The sequence below is a fragment of the Lissotriton helveticus genome, chromosome 2_1, assembly GCF_964261635.1.
Source record: "Lissotriton helveticus chromosome 2_1, aLisHel1.1, whole genome shotgun sequence".
Lineage (NCBI taxonomy): Eukaryota > Metazoa > Chordata > Amphibia > Caudata > Salamandridae > Lissotriton > Lissotriton helveticus.
This window is the reverse complement of record NC_136059.1, coordinates 534258470-534279297: the sequence shown is the minus strand read 5'-3', so window position 1 is coordinate 534279297 and position 20828 is coordinate 534258470. Positions and strand designations below refer to the sequence as shown.

The 20828-nt window shown below is 45.8% G+C and overlaps 1 pseudogene; it reads right to left on the bottom strand.

The window, feature by feature from the left end:
- Window positions 1-2560: 2560 nt before the first annotated feature.
- Window positions 2561-3872, bottom strand: LOC144819412 (cytochrome P450 20A1 pseudogene; annotated as a pseudogene).
- Window positions 3873-20828: the final 16956 nt, after the last annotated feature.

Here is a 20828-nt window from a genome sequence, read left to right as displayed (position 1 = left end):
CCAATCAGAACACCCAATACAGCGTTGGAAAGGGCAGTTGCAGCAGAAGGACATAGGATATGCAGACAGCCACCATATACATTTAAAAGGTAAAAGAACCGTGCCAGCATAGTAGTCCCTTGTGGGCGTGTCTGTGTTCTGTGGTGGGCGTGTGCTGGGGCGTGACAAACGCTGGGGGCGTGTGGTACGTTCTGCCCTTCATGCCATGTGAGTCGTAATTGCCCTCATCAAGGGGCACGCTGGGGCCGTGACAAACGCTGTGGGCGTGTGTCCGCCCTTCATGCCATGTGAAGCGCCAATTACGCAATTGCGCCGCATCAAGGGGCACGCTGGGGGCGTGACAAATGCTGGGGGCATGTTCTGCACTTCATGCCATCTGGGTCGTACATTAATCAGATCGCCTGCTATGGCCGTGTGCTGGGGGCGTCACAAAGGCGTTCACCTGGAAGCGTGGTAAGTAACCATTCGCAAGACTCCCTTGGGGGACTGCCCGTTGTCTCACACATACTGGGGGTGCCGAATGCAGTGTGTGCCTTGGCCTGGGTGTGTCTGAAAGGGCCGAACGCAGTGTGTGACTTGGCCTGGGTACGTCTAAAAAGCACTCGGGCCGAAGACCGTCGGTGTGGGTCATAAAAAAATAAGAACAGCGGGAAACAATCATTCAAGACTCACACAATTCTAATTGTTAGACAGTCGCCGCTGGCCCTCAAGCAGGGGCACACGCGACTGAGCGTGTCTGCGGGGACAATTACTGCAGCCTCTCATGCGCGCTGTTACTGAACTATCACATTAAACCAAATTACACGCGCCTGCTAACATCAGCCAGGGCTGTAGCCGGGCTCAGGCGGCAGATCACTACACTAATTACATGCGCCTGCTAACATGAACCAGGGCTGCAGCTGGGCCTCAAGTGGGGGGACACGCGCCTGCTAACATCAACCAGGGCTGCAGCTAGGCCTCAAGCGGGGGAACACGCGAATGACGGTATCTGAATACACACATTACACACATTCTATTTCATACCCAGACAACGTCGGGACGGGCTGCTAGTCAAATTATAAAACAGTCCACATTTGTAAATTGTTGACGTTTTGACCTGCTATGCTAAATAAATCCGAAAAGGGTCATCATCATGACAGAGGTTTGAAGGAGACACTGGAGGTGTGGCAATGATCCTACAAACCTCGGAAGTATCTTACTCAATGGGTACCTAATAAGGCTTGTTCAAAAAGATGACAAGCAAAAGGGTAAGAGTCTGTCTCAAAGGGTCATGGATTGGAAATGGGTTGAGTACACATTGCACTAGACTAATGATGTGTTGGCGTGTAAAACATATTGAATGAGAAGCTCTTTTTATGGACCACAACACAATAAGTTTTCTTCACTGTTTGTGTTTGGAATTTAGTATAGTGCACGACTCGTCCTCGGAAGGGCATCTCGGCACTTGATATCCAGACAGCAGCTCTATGCCATTAAAAGAGCCAGGTCATCAGATGTTTTGTATAACTTGAAAACTCGATGCAATCCCCAAAGTAAAAGGGGAGCTGATTCCAATGGAATGGTGCCAGGTATGAAAAAGAGCAACCACCGTATTTTAAAGTTTGAATATGTTGTGGTTGAAAAAGAAGCTGATTGCCAGATCTAAGGTTTCTAGAGGGCAATATGGGTTTAGTCAGTCCTGCAGATAATGGGGACCCCTTCCTGACCTTGCTTTGAAGGTCAGACAGAGTAGTTTAAAGACTGCTCTTTTCTTTATAGGCAACCAGTGCAGGCACCTAAGGAGGGGGACAGACAAAGTGCCTGGCAGCTGTTTGTTTAACAGGCGGGCTGCGGTGTTCTGTACTACCTGTACAGACCCCCCACGATATAGCGGCATGGATTCGCAAATTTAGCGGCACAAATATGGAAATTTAGCGGCACAAATATGGAAATTTAGCGGCATTTTTGCGGCACTTTATTTTACTCATAATCATTAATTCTCAGCCTTAAATTAATGGAAACTGTTTTAGCAGAGTATTCCGCTTTGTAATAGGCAACCTGGGATATGGAACAGAGGAAGCAGCCCATAGGTGAAGGCTGTTATCCCTTGGAAATGCAATCCTCCATTTGCTTTAGTATAGATTCAGAGAAGCCCATAAAAGATGTGCTGGTAGAATCCCATGGGAAATGGTATTCCAGAACCTACCTTAGTGAAATTAAATGTTTGCTTAACATCACACAATTTCAGCATGGAAGCCACAATCTTATCCAGATTTTCTGGTTTCACTCTGTAGTGCGTGAGAGGCTCCCGGGCAGTGAGAGTCAGTGCCCCCTTTGTGGTGGGGCCAGGGGCCCTGTTGTGCGGTGAGAAGACCCCGGGCAGTGACAGTCAGTGCCTCCTTTAGTGTGGGACATGGGGCCCTGGTATGCGGTGAGAGGCCCCCTGACCGCCCTTGCAGTGCGACCTTTGTGATTTTGGCTTGTAGGGTTTACTGATCTTTTTCCCCATTGACAGCACCCCACTTGGCATGAAGCAGTACTTTTCGAAATATAAGCACTTGCTGGATGGAGCTGCTTGTTCTTAGCTTCTTTTGGAAACAGTGATCCATGCCTCCTCCTTTGGTGATGTCACTAGCTCATATAGCGTCTTGATGACCTGCCCTGGCACTGGGTGAAAGCGCAGTTTTCTCACCAGCACGATCAACAACACTGTCGCCACAACATATGCAAACCTCAACTCAGGGCACTCCTGTCTCCCCACGAAGCAGAGCAAAGAAAGGCTTTTCCAGGCAGACTCATCGTCAAACCTATCAGGATCAAATCTGTAGGCTGAGGGCCAGGCTGTGCAGTCCTGAAGCACCATACCAATAGCATAAAGCACCAGGGTCTCTTTGGGAGTGACATGCTGGTCAACTCTGCCTTCCAGGTCCTGAAGCCATGCCACAATGGGTGTCAGTCTAGCTGTCCGTACTGTCTCACAGAGGACTTGCCAGCAATACCTGAGCAGCTCAACTTTCTCCAATGTGATGGGCCCCATGCCTAGTACTAGGGCCATCTACTTGTAAAGCTTCTCCTGAGCGTCCTCTGATGTGGTGAGGAAATATAAAGCCCATGTACACAAGTTAGCTGTGATAATACATCCTGCCAGTGAGAAGATCATGCTGTCCTCCAGCACCTGCTTGTCGCTCAGGTTACCCTGCAGCAAGGTGTCCATGAAGATCTGTCGAGGGATGCTCTTACCGCGCCTTTCTCTCACCAGCTTCTTTAGGACAGATTCCATCTCCATCAGGGCGTTCTCATACAGCTGTTTCCTTGTTGTGCTCTTGTCAAGTGACCCATCCAGGAAACCTTTCCCAATTTCTTCCCAGATAACACAGTGGTTCTTGCGGAAGCGGATCAAATCCTGCTCATCCTTAAAACTATTCCCCATAGCTGTCTGCATCACTGACTTCATGGCATAGCTCAACATGTGCTGACTGAGGGGCACGTGCTCGAATCTGGAAAGGACAGCCATTTTGTTACCAGGTCTTCTGACAACTTCAAGATAAGGCCAAAGTTGCTTTGTAAAGACCTGCCATTTTCATACAGCCTCTTCCACACATGACTTTCATCAGCCTCCCCAATGGCTCCAGACTGGTAGCCCAACAAGGAATTTAGCATAATTTTAAAAGGGTCCGAGGTCCGGTTGGGGTTGATGTGCTGCCGAAAAAGATCGAGGGACCCCAGGCTGACCACCAGGCGCCGTCCAAACCAAAACGATGCCACGGGCCCAAACTTCTCATGCAGGTTCACGAAGAATTCGTGCAGGCTGCCGCAGTGGCAGGGTAGAGGTACAGCACAGCTCCCACCAAGATCAGAAGGAACGTGATAGAAAAAATCACGTAGTCCAACATATCCACTCATTTTTTTTTCCGTAGCGGCGTGTTTAAATAAAAGAAAATCTTCCCCTTTGCCCTAGCAGCCCAAATCATAAGTGCTCCTCTCTATGCCTCCGGCAATGCTTTTTTTTGTTGAAGGAACACCTCTTCATGCGACTAAGGACCCCCCACCTCTGTGTACATGAAAAACACTGACTATCCTTCAGCACCCCAACTGTACCACTCGAACACATTTCAAAGCCTATCTTATGTGCATTCACGGATAATTAAATACATGCATTCCAGTTCATTCCTGCGTTTAGATGTAGAACGGCTCCCACACCCCTGCATGATTTGCTAAGAATCCCCAAATGCTGAGCCGAAGCCGGTTTCCAACCTGGTTCCCCAGTTCATAAGTCGGCAGCTCTGGGCCGTGACATGATGATGCGGGAAGGCGGATCACCAATGGGAGTGAAGAAGTTTGCAAACAGAGGGCTGACTGAGGCAAATGAAAGGTTGTCTAATATGCCAAGCTCACAACGCTGAACTGCATAAATACACACTCCCACCCCCATCATCACGAGAAATGCATCCATCGCTCTGCTTATGACAATGATCGTACCCCAAATAGAAGGGCGCAAAACCAGGGAAACAATCCCAAATAACTGGAATAGATCCTGAGCCTTCCGGGGTTGCATAATACAAAGGGATTCTCAGAGAATCCTATCCTTCATTTGTTTTAAATCAGCTTTTAATCAAATAGAATAAACTAAGAGAAAATACAGAGACCAAATTGTCAACTTTAATTGTAAAAGGCATGGGAGGGGGCAGATGAACTTAATTCAACAACAATGCTACTTAGACAGGACAAGACAGCACTGTGGAATATGACAAAAATGCATAATTATATTAGAGAGAGGAACTGGCCAGTGTCCTACTATCTAAAACTAGAGGCAACCACATGGAACAAGAAAGCAGGAAAAGTAATACGCAAACATGTTTGAGGGAAGAAACCATTTTTTTAAGTTTAGAAGGGAGGAGGGTGGAGACAGGGTCTTGCAGCGGTAAAGATTTGCCAACTGCAGGCAGGCTGAATGACACAAAATTCACAAACTGTTATACTTAAACGGAGCAAAATGTGTCAGAACGATTATCTAAATCGGACATCTCTCCCGTCTGCTAGGATTTTACGGATGCTTTAGGGCCCCTTTTATTATAGTCAAAGGAGTGCACAGCTATTGGACTGAAAAGCACACTCGGGTATTCAACAGAGCCTTTGATGGGAGAAAGCAAGGGGGCTGGCAGGGAGGAGTCAAAGTGCACAGGACCACACGGAGGTGAGAGGAAACGGAAAGGATAGAAAGAGTGCAGAACGGCAGGCAGGAAAGAAATTGGGTGCAAAGAGGAAAAGCAGAGCGAAGAAAGGGCAGCAGAGCCACAAAGTGGTGTACAACCTTTACAACGCAACTTTTACCACGCAGTGCCTTTACGACGCAACTTTTACAATGCAAACCATTACAACGCATTGCGCTGGGGGGCGCTCTAGGATAGGGAATGTATTTAATATACTATCCAACACCTTCCCTACTATCCACGGGGACCGGAGTTGGAATAGTAAATTAAATAAATCACTATCCAGCGCCTAAAAGCACTATGCGTTGTAATGGTATTCGTTGTAAATACAGCGTTGTAAAGGCATGCGATGTAAAAGTATGCGTTGTAACGTCATACATCCCCACAAAGTGGCTGATTTGCTCATTTTATCAGAGGCGGAGCAACGTTGTAGCTGTAGGACCTTTGTGAGTTAGAGCACATAAATGATGAAATCAGTATTAGAAGTTATTTGAACCTTGAAAACAATAACTACATTGGGTCAAATCTTTCCTACGTCAACGGTGTCTCCTTCAGTGCCCAATCACCTTCCGATTTCTTGGGCACTTTTGTAAGAATCGCAGCATTTTTACAAAAGTGCCGATTTCGCTGCAAACCGCGAAATCCTGGAGGGTCTGAGTCTATAACAAGATGTGAACGAACCAATATCAACTTTCAGGGGAAATTATGCTTCTTAACAGTAACAGCTGATGAGATGAAACTAAAACAATAGAGCAGAGATAGTCTGGAAACCTTTAGACAGGGACAAACATATTCAATTTGCTAAATTTCTGCCTTAAGATCCAGGTATATGTAAGTTCTTTGAAGAGGGCTTTGTACTTGAACTTTGCAGGGGCTTGACTGTGTTAACAAACTCATGTGCAAGATGTTGTTGTGGACAAATACTGCTTCCTTTGCATTTCAAGCTATCTCTGGGAGGTTGGAGCCCTGGAGCAGGTCCTGAGCAGTCTCTGGTTTGATTTAGTTACTGGTTGATGTTGAAGAAGATGAATCTATATCTTATGAAGGACTCGCCAGCTTGCCTGTTAGGGATATTGGTACCCACCAATGGACCTACTGGGAGCATGTAAAAAGTGGCACTCAATTGCCAGTTGGTTTTACTATGTTGAGGACATTTTTTACTGGGAACTAAAATACAGGAAATACTGTCAAACCAAACTTTTTTTTCCCTTCACCCGCATACAATGGTGAATTTTAGGAAACTTATCATTGGCAAAACTTCTTGATAAAGTTTTCTGCAGAAGCTATTTTAATACACCAGAGACCACCTAAGCATGGCTGTTTTCTAACACAAGATGCCCTGCCCAGGAAGATCCTGACACTCTGTGCTTGGGAGACAAGATACAGAACCTCCTAGGTATAACAGGGAGCAAGGCAGCGTCCTGAGTGCCCAATCACCTTCCGATTACGTAGGCACTTTTGTAATAATCGTGGCATTTTTACAAAAGTGCAGATTTCGCGGGCACTTTTGTAAAAAATCGCTGCATTTTTACAAAAGTGCAGCTTTCACAGCAAACCGCGAAATCCTGGAGGGTCTGCCTGTAGTTTAGATATAAGAGATTTGTTGGATGCTACAAGTAGCGCATTGCAATTGTCCAGATGAATAATTATAAGTGCCTGGACTAGGGTGTTCCAGGAGGACACCGGGAGCCACTGGAATATTTTCTTAAGGAGGAGCATTATCCCAAAATACGAGCCATAAATGGCATGACTTGCTCTTACATTGATAGTTTGTTATCTATAAGAACAACCAGATTTCTTACTATATTTTTGGGGAAGGGTGCCGGGCCAAGTTTCATTGGCCACCAGTCCAATGTCCACAGAGACTGTGTTTTTCAAAACAGTACATTGTCTGTCTTTTCCCCATTCAGCTGAAGACAGTTTAAGGACATCCACTTAGCAATGTTTCTCATACATGTGATGAAACAATAATCAATTGTGTGTCATCAGCATATGAAAGTATTTCAAAACCAAAAGGCTTGACCAGCTGAGCCAGAGGGGAGACATAGATATTAAAAAGTGTGGGGCTCAAAGTTGAACCCTGAGGCAATCCCTTTACTAGGGACAGAGTCTTAGTTTGGAAAGGACCAAGCGTGATCTTTTGAGTCCTGTCCTTAAGGAGGTCTTTTAGACAGTTCAGTGCAGTACCTGGGTTGCCATCTCAAGCATACGTTGGATCAGAATGGGATGGGACACATTACCAAATGCTGCTGACAGATCAAGCAGGACCAACATCATGGGTGTACCTGCGTCCAAGGAGACACTAAGTTAATCAACTACCGCTACAAGAGTAGTTTCTGTGCTATCAGCGGGCGAAAACCCGATTGAGAAGAATCAAGCAGATGATGTACTTCTAAATATGAGGAGAGTTGTCTGTTGACATGAGATTCTAGCAGCTTGCTAATCGAAGGCAACAGGGAAATAGGATGGTAGTTTGACATGTCCATGGGATTAGCCGAAGGCTTTTTAAAAATAGGAGTAACAAAAGCGGTGTTCAAATTTTTCAGCAGCGTTGCTGATTGCAAAGATAGGTTGAATACAGCAGTGACCGCTGAAGCAAGAGAACTAGATAGCAAGGCTGTGTTGTGACGGGGGCAGAGATCTGCTGCAGACCCGGATTTTGTTTTATTTAGAAGATCTAGTACTTGAGACTGCGTGATAGGTTAAAATCTTTCTAGCATAGCCTGAAAGTTACTTCCTGACGTATCTATATATGTTGACGCTGATGAGTCGTTGTGAAAGTTACTGTAGATATTGTCTATTTTTATTTCAAAATATGAAACCAAGGAGTCACAGAGTGTTTGAGAGGCTATGCTAACCGAACTGCAGGCAAGGGTGTTGGTATGCTCCTTTACAACTTTACCCAGCTGCCCATCCTTTCCAGCCCTCACAACACCGAGTGGCCATAAAACTGGTAAATCCAAAGTCAAGTAATGCCATCACAAGGATTGGTATTTTTTAGTCCCAACGCGTACCAAAATAAATCGGAGAATCCTTGGTGGTGTATCATAACTATTGTTGTCTCTCCGAGGTCCAGGGGCAGAGGTCCCTCCCGTAGGGCCCTGTTGAACATGGCCTGCAGTGGGCCCAGAACATGGGACTTTACACATTTAAACAGCTCAGGTGGAAGGCCATTTGAGCCCGGAGATTTCCCACTTTTCATCTGGCCTATTGCTCCAGCCAATTCCCTATCTGACAACTCTGCATCAAGGAGTTCGCTCATGTCTCTGGGCACTGGTATATCATTAGTGAAGGTCTCTAGGCCATTCCGATCGGGACTCTCCTGCCTCTGCAAAGGTCTTCCAAGTGGGTCGCGAAGGTTTGAGCTACTTCTACTGGGGTTTTTGCTTCCTCTTTGGCCCCTCGATGATTGTAGCAATCGATCTTTGACGTTCCTCCCTTTTGGCCAGCCATGCCAACATTTCACTTGCCTTATTTCCAACTTCATAACGTTACTATGGTTTTGTTCTGTACATCACCCTGCCTCCTGACGCAATAGGTAGCGCAGCTCTTCCTAACACCCATCTATTCTTCTCACCAGGTCTGGAGTTGGGTTAGCATTGTACCAGGGCTTCCTGGTCCCTGGTCTCTTGGTTTCTTTCCCTACACTTACTGGCAACGTGAGAAAACTTGGCCTCATAGGACTGCCTTGTCTGCCTCCCACACAGGTATCTCTAAGTCCACCGTTCACATGTTTTCTTTTTAATACTGCACTGTAGTCTCTGCCACCAGCTGCTTGGTTTCCCAAGGGGTCATGTTTCAAGGGTCCAACCTCCACTTCGCCCAGGAGCACGGAGATCTGTCTGAAGGTGTGTAGACAACAGCATGAGGTCTGAAATGCCCTGTGATAAGATGGTGGTATGCCCAAACCTACTCAATTGATGCCTTGGGCCAGAAAGTAGTCCATCCTGTATTGTGAATGTAACTGATTAGAATTATAAGTGTATTTTCGAGTATTAGTGTGTTCCTCCTGCCACAAATCTGCCAGTCCCATGGTGTCCAGCAAGGCCGCCAACAATGTATCCTCTCTGGGTCTCTCCCCATCTTTGTCATCCTGTCCATATTGTCGTGGTGAGTCAAGTTAAGGCCTCCCCCTGCATTACAGGAGTCACCAGAACTGCACTTACCTGTTCATAAAGGGGGTGTACAGGTGACCTCCGCAGTTGGTAAGGTGGCTTCCTTTGGGTGAGGGGGAGGATACCTACTAGAGATTGAGGAGGAGGGTATTTATGTTCTCAAGCAAAATTCTCACAAACACTTGTTTCATGCACTTCCCTGTGTTCGAACAATATTTGTGGGGAGGCCTTCGTCAGACTTGAGATGTATGCTACCTGATGCCAGGGCCAAGGCTGAGATACCTGAACACAGAGGCCATATATATCAGGGATGAAAGCTCCATGGGCAAGGTGATGGTGATTAACAGGCTCAGAGGCCATGGTATCCTCGATATGATAATTTGATCTACATTTTGCTAAAACCAATTAATTTGTGGATATATACTGAAGACAAAATGACATAAAAATTTGCTTTAAATGATATTGGGTGAGTGGGGTAATTTCAGTCGCATTTTGAAACCACGGTCGAGGTGTTTCCTCCATTTGCTGTGATGAAGGGAGACAGGTTCACATTGCTGCGCAATGAGGTGGGAGAGAAAATCACATCTGGGGTGGGATGGCAACGAGAGAATCTAAAAGAATCTTGGTTTTGTGTAGCATAGCTCCCACCTTAGCAAAAAAATTGTCGACTTCTATTTGAAAGGGGGCGGGAATGATGGAAGAGAGAATGAGGGAGGACCTGCTGGGACAACTGGGAGAGCTGAAGAGTACATTTGGTGTGATTAAATTGATTAGGAGACCCTTACATATCTGTAAGCATTAGCTTGCAATGATCAGCCTATAGAGTGGTAATGATAGTGGGCAGGAAGGAGGGAGAGAAGTCACAAATAAAGGTGGGCCTTCCTGGATTTGAGGTCTAAAGCCTCAAGTGAGCATTGAACAACTGTGTGGTCTGCCTTACGCAGCAGAGCAGTCTCGAGCAGCATCACGGAGAGTTAGATCTCGGAGAGTAGAGGCTGATTGTTAGACCTGTCAGCCTTAGGGTGGTCTTCCCCCAAATTTCTCCATGCCTCTCTCCATTTTTCTGAACAACTTTTTTGTTAGTTTTAGGACTCTGTTCACTTTACCACTGTTGACCCGTGCTAAAGTGCTTGTGCTCTCTCCCCTAAACATGGTAACATTGGCTTGTTTCCAGTTGGCATATTTACTTTATTTATGATTTCCTAGTAAAGTGCACTACATGTGCCTAGGGCCTGTAAATTAACTGCTACTAGAGGATCTGAACAGGGCCTGAAGCACTCATTGTGCCACCCACTTAAGTAGCGTTCTAACCAGGGCTGTCTTATTTATTGATTTCATTTATAGTTTTTTTTTAGTCCTAGCTCGACCCGAAGAGCACCTTATGTATAATGCAAAATTGTTTGATTGAATTACGTGCATATATACAGACTAAGAAAATTGTTATGCAGTCAAGGTAGTTAAAATATGCGGACATTAGAACAGCATAAATTAAATGGGTCAATGACATCTGAAACAATCAATCGAATGGCGCAATGGGTCTTGTTAGTTTGAATGTGAGCTTTGGGAACATAGCTCACTTTGCGTGCGTTTTAAAGAATTTGTCAAGCAGGGTGTATTTAAGATCCCATTTGAAACTGGAAAGTGACGGGTTGCAGCGGAGATGCCTAGGGAGTGAATTCCAGATCCAAGGTGCATTTCCAGAGAATGAGCTTGTCTGGGAAGATTTTCAAGTTGGAGGGTATGAGAAGAAGTGAGTTAGAGCTTCTCAGAGTCTTGGCTATTCCTGCTTTCGAGAGTTTTGTATCTAGATAGTTGAGGTTGGTGTACAACCTTTACAATGCAACTTTTACCACGCAGTGCCTTTACGACGCAACTTTTACAACGCAAACCATTACAACGCATTGCGCTGGGGGGGGCTCTAGGATAGGGAATATATTTAATTTACTATCCAACACCTTCGCTACTATCCACGGGGACTGGAGTTGGAATAGTAAATTAAATAAATCACTATCCAGCGCCTAAAAGCACTATGCGTTGTAATGGTATTTGTTGTAAATACCGCGTTGTAAAGGCATGCAATGTAAAAGTATGCATTGTAACGTCATACATCCGTTGAGGTTATGAGTATGAAGGGCTTTGTGGGTGATACAAGCAGTACTGTAGATACATCTTTCTTCAATGGGAAGCTGATTGAGGTTCTTAGCGCTGTCATGAGATATGTTCATGCCATTGAAAACCTGTTAGGAGCCGGACCGCCATGTTGAGAAACTGTTCTTAGGGGGCAAGGTGACTTTTCAGAGTTCCTCTGAGGATGGCGTTGCCGTAATCCAGTTTTGAAAGTACCCCCTGCTTACTTCAGGATGATTGTAAGGGGCGACGATTGAGCCATAGGCTACACCATGAGGAACTAGTGTAGGTTTTGAGAGACAGTTGTTGATTTCAATTTGTTGCTAGCGATGTTGCAGGGAAGATGTGAATCATCTTAGGACTGTGCCATTGATACCAGAGTGGTTTTTGAGTGTCTCAAGTAATGCAGGGTGATTTACGGTATCAAAAGCCACAGATAAGTCAAGTAGGATTAGGAGGCATACGTCACCTTCATCTAAGGATCTGTGAATGTCATCCGAGATATTGAGCATAGTCATTTCTGTGCTACAGCCTTTTCTGAATCCTGATTGGAAGTTGTCATGGAGGTTGAATTTGTCTATATGTTCGTTAAGTTGTAGTAGGACGTCTTCTCCATTGTTTAAGCTAGGAACAGGAGGTTGGTGATAAGTCTGAGGTTATTGAGGTCATTGGGGTCCGGCCCAGATTTTTTGAGTATGGGTGTGATTTGGCCTAGTGGGAGGGAGTAAGGTACACAGCCTGAGGAGAGAGATGTGTTGAGGATTTTTGTCCAGAACGGGGCGATGCTATGATGGAGGTTTTGAACAATTGTGGATGGGAGGGGTTCAGTAGTGTGGGATGTGGGCTTCAAGTTCGCAATTATATTGAAACTTTATTTTTTGTCATGGGTTTGAAGTCAGACCAATTAGTATAATTTTTCAGTTGAAGCAGATAATAGTTGACAGTTTTTCTTGGGGCCATTCGGACATTGGTTAAATTTGGAGGGAGGGCTACCATGGAGGGATGTGAGACAATGGGGTAGGGTGGTTGGGGTGTCAGATTTGTGACTTGGACTTCGTGTGGAGTTGAGGATGGTCTGTCGTTTAATGATGTCAAAGAGCCTCCTGGGTCTGTTCTTAGCGCTGTCAAGTTGGTTGTAAAAGAAAGTGGCTTTTTCTCTAAAGAGGAGTTTCTTATAGGAAAGTCATGCAGTTCTTAGGAGTGAGAGGTGCACTGTAGAGGGGTTCTGTTTCCATATCCTTAATGACTGTCTGAGTCGTCTCCTCTCGTTGTTAAGATCTGAGTTGAACCAGGATTTTGATTGTATTTTTCTAGATTGTTTTAGTTTGAGCAGGGCACTTGGTCAAGAACATCAGTAATCACTGTATTATGGTGGGCTGTGTGGTCATCAACACTGTGAGTGAGAGGTTGATATTGTAGTTGGGCACAAATCCCAGATTCCAATTCCGGTATTGGGATTTGTTTGATGTTCCTAGCCCCGTGCATATGTTTATTGGATGGAGCTGGGTGGGATCTGGAGAGGGTGTCGATAATAAACAGTATGAGATGGTGGTCTGACCAGTCGATGGATGGGATGTATCGAAGGGAGACAAGCTCATTTTTGGTGATAATCCCTTCTAGAGTGGAGCCTTTAATATGAGTCAGCTCGTTGGAGAGTTGTTTGATGTCATTTATTTCAAGAAGGTTTGTAAGGTTACAGACTGTGTTGTCATCTGCGTTGTTCCCGTGCATATTGAAGTCTCCCAAGAGCACGTCATTCGTGTCAGTTACGGAGAAACGGGTTAATAAGTTACTTATTTCTTCTGAGAACAGGGTGAGATCACCAGGTGGGTGGTAGTTGGTGTAAAGTTTGATAGGAGAGGTGCCTTTGGAAGCGAGTCTTAACAGCATTAGGCCTGGGCGGTAAATTCCGTTCCGCTCTAAGAATTTGCGGAATTTGGGTAATTTCACGTTGCGGGGAGAACGCGAAATTGACCAAAATTCTGTGTTCCACGACTTCGTGAAATTTTTTGCTTGTTTGCGTTCTCAAAATGCGTGTTCGCAAGATATTTCTCCCTGAGCATGCAAACAGAAATTGCGAACAGGAAAAAAGCACCGCAAACAAGCAATTCCGCGTGTTCGTGGAATTTCTGCGTGTTCACGTAGATTTTTTACCGTTTCACGGAGATTTGCGTAACGCGATTACGCAAAGTCCGCCCAATCAATCAATCAGGGGATTTGTAAAGCGCACTACTTACCCGTTAGGGTCTCAAGGCGCTGGGGGGGGAGGAGCTGCAGCTAGTGGTCGAAGAGCCAGGTCTTGAGCAGTCTTCTGAAGGCCGGGAGGTCTGCGGTCTGTCGTAGGTGGAGGGGGAGGGCGTTCCAGGTCTTGGCGGCGCGGTGGGAGAAGGATCTGCCCCCGGAAGTGGTTCTGTGGATGCGCGGGACGGCGGCCAGGGAAAGGTCGGTGGAGCGGAGTTTCCTGTTGGGTACGTAGAAGGCGAGTCTGTTGTTGAGATATGCTGGGCCAGTCTTGTGGAGTGCTTTGTGTGCGTGGATCATGAGTTTGAATGACTTTCGCTGGGAACGGGAGCAGGGAGATGGGCCGGAAGTTCTTGAGGTAGCTCGGCTCTGCCTTGGGTTTTTTCAGGAGGGCGTTGATCTCAGTGTGCTTCCAGCTCTCCGGGAAGGTAACGGTTTCGAAGGAGAGGTTGATGATGTTACGCAGGTGGGGTGCGATGAGGCTGTCGGCTTTGTTTGCGATGTGGTGGACAAATGGATCAGACGGGGAGGCTGAGTGGATGGTGCTCATAGTCTTGATTATGTCTTCCTTGCTCAGGTTGGTCCATGTGGTCAGAGGGTCGTGGGCGGTGGGGTTCGGAGTGTTCATCATGGCGGGGTCCGTAGGGTTCAGCCAGGGGTTGAAGCTGTTGTGGATGTCGGTGATCTTGCGGTGGAAGAAGGCACCGAGGGTGTCGCACAGGGCTTGCGATGGCGGAATGTCGTTGGTGCAGGAGCTAGGATTGGAGAGTTCTTTCACAATGTTGAAGAGCTCTTTGCTGTTGTGGGTGTTGTTGTTGAGGCGGTCTTTGAACGAGGCTCTTTTGGTGGTCCTGATGAGGTGGTGATGGTTGCGAGTGGCGTCTTTGTGGGCTGTGCGGTTGGCGGGCGTTCTATCATTGAGCCAGGTTTTTTCGAGTTTCCGGCAGGTGCGCTTGGAGGCCAGGAGCTCTGGGGTGAACCAGCTGGCTCTCTGGCTGGTGTCTCTGTCAGTGGGTTGTCTCATTGGTGCTACGGTGTTGGCGCAGTCCTCCATCCAGAGTCAGATGGTGCGGGCCCCATCCTCGGGGTCGGTGGGGCTGGTTGGTGGGTTGAGTGTGAGGTGTGTTTCTAGAAGTTCCTTGGTGACTTTGCCCCAAAGTCGGCGGGGGATCAGTAGGGTGCGGTGGTGAGTGACGGGTTTCTGGAAGGTGAAGTGGACGCAGTGGTGGTCGGTCCAGGTGAGCTTGGAAGCGTCCTAAAGACAACGTGTGGGCTGGTGGTGAAGATGGCATCGAGCGTGTGGCCGGCGATGTGGGTCGAGTTTGCGACAATCTGTTTCAATCCGAGGGTGGTGAGGTTGTCGACCAGGGTGGGGAAATTGCTGTTGTTGTAATTTTCCAGATGGTAGTTCAGGTCGCCGAGCAGGATGTAGTTGGTGGAGGTCAGTGCGTGCCTGCTGATGAAGTAGGCAATGGAGTTGCAGAATTGGGGACGTGGGCCGGGTGGTCTGTAGACGAGGGTGCTTGTGAGGGTGGTCTTGGGGTCCGTGTGGATCTTGAAGTGCATGTGTTCGGCGGTGGTGAGGGTGTTGTCGGTGTTTGTGGAGACCTTGATGGTGTTCTTGTGAATTATGGCAATACCTCCTCAGACTCCGTTGGTGCGGTCTCTGCGCGAGATCTTTAATCCGTCGGGGATGGCCACTGCAATGTCTGGGGCGGAGGCTTCGTTCATCCAGGTCTCGGTCAAGAAGGCGACGTGAGGTGATGTGGTGGTGAGTAGGTCCCAGAGCTCGACGGCGTGCTTGCGTGCGGAGCGGGTGTTGAGCAGGATGCATCGCAGTTGGTTGGGTTCCACTGCTATGGGTGCCTCGGCGTCGCTGTTGCAGGAGAAGATGCAGTTCTGGCAGGTGAAGGGGCCGTTGGTGTGCTTGGGGGTGGCCTTGTAGCATTTGGTGGTGCGTCCGTGGTTGAGAGCGATGAGGATGTTGGCGTCGTAGCGGTAGCGGGCATCACAGGTTGCATGAGGGCCAGGGGTTTTGGCGCTGAGCACGGTCCAGGCGCGGATGGGCTTGCGCGGGTCCGCTGCGCGGCCGCGCAGAGGCTGCCATATAAGGGGAGGTGGGGAGGGAGGATCAGCTGGGAGGCAGGAGGGGGGTTGCCAGGGCAGCGAATGGGCCCGGGGGGTGGGGCCGCAGGGGAGGCAGCAGCGGGAAAAATGTGCGAAAATGAGCTAACACCTAGACTGGGAGAAGCCACAGAACAGGCTCACAGCAGCAGGGCACAGAATACAAAAATGGGGAGGGGCACAGGCACACAGGGTACAGAAAACAGGCGGGGGCACAGGCACACAGGGTACAGAATGGAGAGAATGGGCAGGGGCACAGGCACACAGCAGCAGCACACCCCTAAACAGCATTACAGAACCCCGGGCGAAGCAGTGAGTTGGGCCCTGCCTACACACCCACTCACAGGAATAAAAATGTTTCACAGAAAATTAGTTTTAAATTCTGGTCTGCAGGGCTCCTATGCTCCTGGGGCCCCCGGGCAACTGCCTAGCTTGCCCACGTGTTACATTGGCACTACCTCTAACCATGGTTCAAGCCTGCCATTGTAGTGCCTGTATGTGCAGTTTTGCACTGCCACTTCGAACTCGCAAGGTAACCCTCTTGCCAGGCCTAAACCTTGCCTTTTCATACATATAAGTCACCCCAAAGCAAGCACTGTCTACCCATAGGGAAGGGTGCCATGTATTGAAAAGACAGGACATGTACGTTTAGACTTTGTGTCCTTGTAGTGAAAAACTCCCAATTTTATTTTTCACTGCAGTAAGGCCTCTCTCTCCCATAGGATGGCATTGGGATTATCTCATTACAGCTTTTTAAGTGTAATTCCCAAATGGGAAGATAAGAAATTTCATGTTTAGTGTCACTGAACTCACAATTTAAAATCACAACTTATGGGGAATTTGGATTTTAAAAATTTCAGTTTACCAAATACCACATACGGTATACATCCTTTACAACGCAACTTTTACTACGCAGTGCCTTTACGACGCAACTTTTACAACGCAAACCATTACAACGCATTGCGCTGGGGGGCGCTCTAGGATAGGGAATAGGTTTAATGTACTATCCAACACCTTCCCTACTATCTACGGGGACTGGCGTTGGAATAGTAAATTAAACTATTCACTATCCAGCGCCCAAAAGCACTATGCGTTGTAATGGTATGCGTTGTAAAACTTGCGATGTAAAGGTAGGCGTTGTAAAAGTATGCGTTGTAACGTCACACATCTGCAACATACACTTGAAAGGGCTGTGTCCTGTCCCCACACCCTCCAAGGGATGTGTCCTGCCCTGCTGGAGTCAAGGCAGGTAAGGGGACCTTTGTGTACTTCAAAGCTTTCTTTGAACTCTCCCCCAATTCAAAGGCACCACTGGGCATAAGTACTGGACCTCTGGTACTACCAAATCAGTACACTTTTGGATCCGTGACCAATCTGCCAGGAAGAAGACCTTCTGAGTTGCTAAAAAGACTGCCACTCCGCTGGACTGCAGCTTTGCTGGACTTTGCCTTGCTGTGTTCTTACCTTTCTGCCCTGTTGCCTGCTATTCCCCTGACTGGGTGAGAAGGACTGGATCTGCATCAATTGAACCCAGAGTAACTCCATGTGCTTGCTAGCTTGCATCCGGCTGCCTATTAAGTCTTGGGACACAAAAGACTTACAGCCTGATTCATCAAAGACCCGTTTTGCGAGTCTATAATAGCGATTCATAAGGAATCGCTATTACAGACTCGCAAAACGGGATTCATGTAGGAATTGCAAAAAGAATTGCGATTCCTACACATTCCTTATTTGCGATTAGCAAATTGCTAATCGCAAATAAGGAATACTCCCCATTCATTCCTATGGGCCAAAAGGCCCATAGGAATGAATGGGGAGTATTCCTTATTTGCGATTAGCAATTAGCTAATCGCAAATAAGATAGCGATTTAAAGGGTGCCAGGGGTGCAAATTGAAACAGGTGTTGCGCAAACACATGTTCAAAGGACATGTGTGTGTGCAACATGCAACTTAGAAAAATGCTTTTTAAAGCATTTTTCTAAGTTTTCGCTATTTACCACGAGGTTTGACCTTGCGGTAAATAGCGGGCCGAAATTGCGAATTCGCAATTTTTAAATGGATGATGAATTGCATTTAAGGAATCTCAAATAGAGATTCCTTAAATGTAATTCCTTGCAAAATAGCGAAATCGCTATTACCGATTTTTGCATTTGGGATGATGAATCCCAAATGCAAAAATAGCGCTCGCAAAGGGCCAGGTTCTCAGAATCTGGCCCTTTGCGAGCCGATTTCGGCTTGATGAATCAGGCTGTTAGACCCCTCCTGTTCCAACCCTTGGGCTCCTCTACTTTTGAGTCTATCCTGCCAAATGGTGCCACCCCAGTCCTGTATCCTTGGAAGTGGACCTAACAATTTGCTCCAGTGGAACTGACGCATCCTCTGCTGTAAGAGCAGAAATGGTGTTTATTCCCCTCGACAACTTTCAGCAGGTAAATAAAAGACCATCAGTGCTAAATTTGGATCGTAAGGCAAGGTCTAAATTTAGCGTAATCAAATGGTAGCAGAGGATGGTTTGCCTCTAAAGTGAGGGGAAATGAGGGATTTAGAGTAAAACTAGGCTCTGGACTTGGAGTAGACGATGGCGGAAGACGAAGATTGACAGAGGTCAGTGGATGCTGATGATGCGGGGGAAACAGTGGTAGTGTGAGTATGAAATCATGTGGTGTTCTAGATTGCGGTGATTAATTAACTGTGTGTTGTTTTGCAAAGTGAGAATGCAAGTCGAATGATTGTGGGTTAATCGGTTTACTTATCTGGAGATGTGCGGATGAGGAAGTTTTGGTGAGCAGACTCAAGAGAAGTCCAAGATCCCGGGATAGTTTTGTGTATGTGATTGTCCGATCAAAATTGTGGGTGTTGCGAAGCGCTATCGGTGATCCATTTGTGGTAGGGAACTTTGTGTGAATGTAAGAGTAACATCACGGTAGAAAGCCTCAGGTACCGGGGGGTAGACTACGGTGATAAAGTGACCAACACAGGACGGGGGTCACAGCGGATATTTTTGGTGAGAGTTTTCTATTGATCTTTTAGCGGACGGACAATTACTTGTTAATGTGACTGTAAGTTATAGTGGCTGTAGTAGGAAGCAGTCACTCGGTTAATAACTTTTGCGTTTTTGTTCCATTCACTTGAGTACGAATGTGTGAGTGGGTGTCTGAAGTGAAATTGTAAAGGAGGGTGAGCCGCTGTAAAGGAGGGAGTTGTGACGTCAGTGCGAGGCGCGCTGGGATTGGTCTGTTGGTGTAACGCCGTGCTGGTCACTGGTTTCACTTGGAAATTCTTCTAAGTGTGGAGTTTTGGACCTTTAACATATTCACCTAAAATCATCCGAACAATGAATTCCAATTTACTCACCTGTTATCAGGAGAGAACCCAGTGCTGCATCTTTTAGCCCAGCACTAACCCTGAAAAGTAATTCTAAGCATACTTATAAGTAACTTGTATTTCCTTCCATAGGAATCCCCTTCCTATGGAAAAAAATGAACAAAATTAGATTTGCGAGTCAGGCCGTCGGGAATAGGGTCCCCAAGGCCAAAAAAAGTAAATGGCAGGGGGGCCACACATTGTAATGTAATTTAAAAAATAAAATATCTAAAAAGAAATAGTTTAAAAAATGTTTGTAAATCAGTATCAAAAAAATAAATAGAAGAATAAATACATTTAAAAATTGTCATTTAAAAAACCTTTGAAATTTACTGTAAAAATCATAGGTTTCAGACATGTTATAGTTAGGAATTAGCATTTAAAAAACCTTTGGAATTCACTGAAAAAACCATAGGTTTCAGACATGTTAGTTAGGAATTAGCATTTAAAAAACCTCAGAAATTCACTGAAAAAACCATAAGTTTTAAGGGTGTTATAGTTAGTTGGACATTTCACTCGTACAAAACCATTGAAATTCCCCCATTATAGTTAGTTTTACTAACTAAAACTCGTGCGCGTGCAAGCCACTGCTGATGATGTCACACATTACATCATTCATGACATGGTCAGTGACATCACTGATGACATCACTGATGACATCTCAAATGACATCACTGATGACATCATCCACATGACAATCTGATATATCTTATACACTAGTATAACTTTTCAACACTCATTATAAAATATGAAGTACCATATTTGAAACCATTGACACACCACTACAAGTTTCTAAAAACCGACTTAGTGATTCCTACTTTTACACACACATCTAAACACCTACCTATAGATTCACTCATACATGCTAACAAAGATCAATAGAACAGTATTAAATATACCTATACACCTACATCAATATTACACACCAATACACATCCTATCCGCTTATGCAGTCATCCTACTCACTTATGCAAACAATTGATCATACTTCTATTTACTAAGCTACACACTTACACAAACACCACTTTATTTATTCAAGTAGATAATAACTCATACTTAGTGTGTTATAAAACCACTATTACAAGAATACAATTATCCATACGTCACTCATACAATCATTGAGTCTTATGTATACTTATTTATATAAAACTGTCACATACACTGCCTTTTCTATTTCTAGTTTGTTGGACATGTATCATTGAGAAATATATTTACTCATCACCACACCCATAAAGGGATTCACCTACCCAAACACCTGTTTCCGCATACTGTCTTAACCTCATATACCTACTAAATCAACTATTTACACATCTTTGGACAGTCACACATCTCCCACCCAACCACACAAACATTCATTCACTATCCCATACAAATACTCACTTAACTAATTCATAACTAATATACACTTTCTCATAGCTAGTAACCAGCATATGTAGTAGTTTACACAACAAGAGATAGAGTGATACAGATATTCACACAGTTTAATCACTATCCCATATATTTATTGAGACACTTTAAATTCGTCACTTAGACAGTCAATCACATTGCTACTACATCCTCCATTCAGACACTTATACATCCACTCAGTCTTCAGGGCAGATTGCTATATGTATAATACTTAATTAACTATCGAACCAAACCACATTCACTGGATGATGTCATCGGTGAT